The sequence below is a fragment of the Trichechus manatus genome, unplaced genomic scaffold (assembly GCF_000243295.1).
Source record: "Trichechus manatus latirostris isolate Lorelei unplaced genomic scaffold, TriManLat1.0 scaffold00016, whole genome shotgun sequence".
Classification (NCBI taxonomy): Eukaryota; Metazoa; Chordata; class Mammalia; order Sirenia; family Trichechidae; genus Trichechus; species Trichechus manatus.
The window spans coordinates 935,223-938,404 of record NW_004443952.1 but is presented as its reverse complement, the minus strand read 5'-3'; the positions used below and the strand labels follow the sequence as shown (position 1 = coordinate 938,404).

General features: G+C 47.3%; 1 long non-coding RNA gene across 1 annotated transcript in view; it reads right to left on the bottom strand.

Annotated features, from left to right (window-relative positions):
- Positions 1-1,596, bottom strand: part of LOC111819708 (uncharacterized) — a 19,157-nt gene extending 17,561 nt beyond the window's left edge. The window contains exons 1-2 of the long non-coding RNA XR_002823277.1: positions 1,327-1,596; positions 1,077-1,150 (exon numbers count right to left, since the gene is read on the bottom strand). This is a non-coding gene — a long non-coding RNA (uncharacterized LOC111819708). The remainder of the gene's footprint in view (positions 1-1,076; positions 1,151-1,326) is intronic.
- Between the last annotated feature and the right edge of the window lie 1,586 nt (positions 1,597-3,182).

Below are 3,182 nucleotides of genomic sequence, written 5' to 3'. Positions count from 1 at the left end.
TCTCCTGGTAGAAAGCTCAGCTCAGACCCTTCAAGTAGGAAGGCCTCAGAGAAGGCTGCAGGGCACGCAAGCTCATACACAGAACAGCCACCTGGGTGCAACCTCTGAGCTGAGGCTGCATCCAAGGATAATGTTTGTAGATGGGGTGTGAGCAAGAGGGACTCACACACCCCTAATGGCCTGCAGCTGCTGCCACTCACACTGTGCCCAGAGGTACAGCCAAACTATACTGTGCTGTGGGCATCCTGCCCAGGCTGAATCCAAACCGAGCTCAGCCACCAGCTTACCACAGCCAAAATTCATACTGCAGAGGCAGGAGACTTGGGTTCCAGTCTCAACTCTGCTGCTGACTTGCTGTGTGACCTGGGCAAGTGATTTTACTTTTCTGGGTCCCATTTTCCCCTCTGCCAGGAGAGTTAGACAAGATTATCTTTCCTGTCCTAAAAGTTTATGTTACAAGGGAAGATGAATCGAAGTGGAAGGGAAATGCTCACCTAAAAAGTGACTCCTGAAAGCTCATCCCTATATATCCCTTTGGAGCTCTGGTGGCGAAGTGGTTAAGAGCTCAGGCTGCTAACCAAAAAGAAGTCGGCAGTTTGAATCCACCAGCTGCTCCTTGGAAACCCTATGGGGCAGTTCTACTCCCTCCTACAGGGTCATTATGAGTCAGAATCAACTCCACGGCACACAAAAACAGCAAGTATATCCCTTTAAAGGATCTAAATGGACCGCTTTGTAATTAGCACATGAATTGCTTGCTACCGATGGCACAACAGCGCTTGGTACATTAGAAGTTTAATCTGGACTGTGAAGGGCAGGGTAGGCAACACCCTGAGCTGAAAGTCAAGAGGCATAAATTGGACAGATAAAATGAAGCCTTATCTTAAAGAGCCTTGAATGTCAAGCTTAAACAAGCTTGAGTACGATGAAGCAAACACTGGAAGGGTTGAGAGTGCCAAGTGGGAGAGTGACAACAGATATGTAGGCAGAGTCTGGGCCTCCCTGAGCCAGATGGATCATGTAGATGAGATCAGGGCTGGGAGACCAGGAAGATGATCCTGTGTCCATTCCCTTACCTGGGACTCCTAGTGGTAGTCATTCCAGCAGAGGGTGGTCACTCTGGTCCTCCTGCCTCTTGTTGAATCCATGACTGGAAGAACAGGAAGGGGAAGGGATCATCTTTAATTGAACTCTTACTAGGTGCCAGTTACTGAGCTAAACGGTTTATATAATTACAGCATGTGTGCCACAGGGTGCTACACACCACCATCAGGGTAAGTATCACCATCCTCACTCTACACACAAGACCCAAAGGTGTGAACCAACCTTTTCTAGGTTACTTGGCTTGTAAGTGTAGGGCCAGATGTCAAACCCAGCTGTGTCTGATCCAGTCATCATTCACTCATTCATTCCTCTTCCATGAGGAGGCAACAGATGAGCTAGAACCTGAAAAATAAGAAAGAGTTCATTATGCAAAGATCTGTGGGAAGAAGGTACCAAGCAGAGGGACCAATGTGAGCAGCAGCCTTGAAACAGGAAGGAGCTATTTGAGGAAGAGAGAAGAAGGGCGTGGTTCTTATGTAGTGAGAGGGGCATGGTACAAGATGAGGTCAAAGGTAAGCAAAGGCAGATCTTGGGTAATGATAGGACCTGGATTTTCTTCAAAGAACAATGAGAAGTCATTGGAAGTCTTTTTAAAAAAGAACACCGTGATCTTATCCACATTTTTCAAACATAACTCAGGTTGTTCAGGGAGAGTATGTAGTAGGATAAGACAGTAAGAGTTAAGGTGAGGAAACCAGTTAAGAGGTTACTGCAGCTGTCCAGTAGAGATGACAGCTTGGACTGAGATGCTAACAGTGGAGTCGGGGAGCAGTGGACAGGTTAGGATGTATTTTAGGTATGGCACCAGCAGGACTTGTCATTGGATTGGATGTGGGAGTTAAGAGAAAGAGATAACTGAGCACTCTCTGCTACACCACACTGCATTAAATGGCCTTAGAGGCCACTTAACCTCATGTGGCGCTTTCCAGGACTGGGTGTTCATGCTCCATGGCACTCATTGGAAACTCTCCACCCAGCAGAAAATGCCTTCCAGGAGTGAGTTGCGTTTTGTCTCCCTGGGACAGCACCTCCATGTTGTTCTAAATCTCCCCTCTGGAGGCACCACAAGGAGATGGTTTTCTCTTCCTCAGGACTGCCTCCAAAGAGTTAATCACCTTCCTGCCTTTTCTTGCTCCAAGACATTAGTGTTTTCTCTTGGGTGCCAGATGAAGGACTTCTACATGTTGGCTTTTGCTGTTGTTCCTGCTTCTTACATCTTCCTAGTCTTCTCTCTTCCCTGATATCATCTCCTATCCATTCACCCACACACACATATCCGCACACACACACGTACATACACACGCACACTCACACTCATTCACAATGATCTCTGTAATGGCAGGAATTGTATCCTTTATTTGTACTCATCTCTGTCTGCCCCCTTGGCGCCTGCCCAACCTCTGAAGTTTTCAGGGGGAAAAAGCAAGAATAGAATCCACTGAGTCTGAGCTGCTCACACAGCAGCAACTCATCAGCGCTTTCCAAATCCCCACTATAAGATGGGTTGTTCTAAGCCCCCAGCTGACAGCATCTCAGAAGGGAATCTGTGATCAAGAGGATGGCATTGGATCATGGGACACTCCCCTCCTACTCAGATTTTTTGGATAGGTTAAGAAGGTGCTCTTCTCTCCCTAAATGGGTTTACCTCAGCCTGTCAGCTTCCGGTGTGACTCACCCCACTTAAGTACTATTTCCAGCCAATTACACCCGCCTTCACCTTAACGCACTGGAGAAATTAACATAGATTGACTAGATGGCAACTGGTTTGGTTTTAGTTTAATGTGCTTAAGCAGCCTTCAGTGCCAAAACTAATGCAGATGACAAGGAGGTTCTGGATCTACAGCCTCTTCCCCTACTTTCTCCCCTGTCAGTACTTTGTTCTAGTAGCTGAGAAGCCCTATTAAGCCAGCCCGGCCGCTCCTGTTTTAGGGCCAGCCAAGCCCCTAGAGGTGATCGCCAGTGGGGAAAAGGGCCTTTTGAAGATTACACATGAGCAAAAAAGAGAGGCATTGAACATTGATGGAGGTTCCAGGCTTCAAATTCTGGTGGGAGCTACAGATCTCACTGAAAAAATAAGT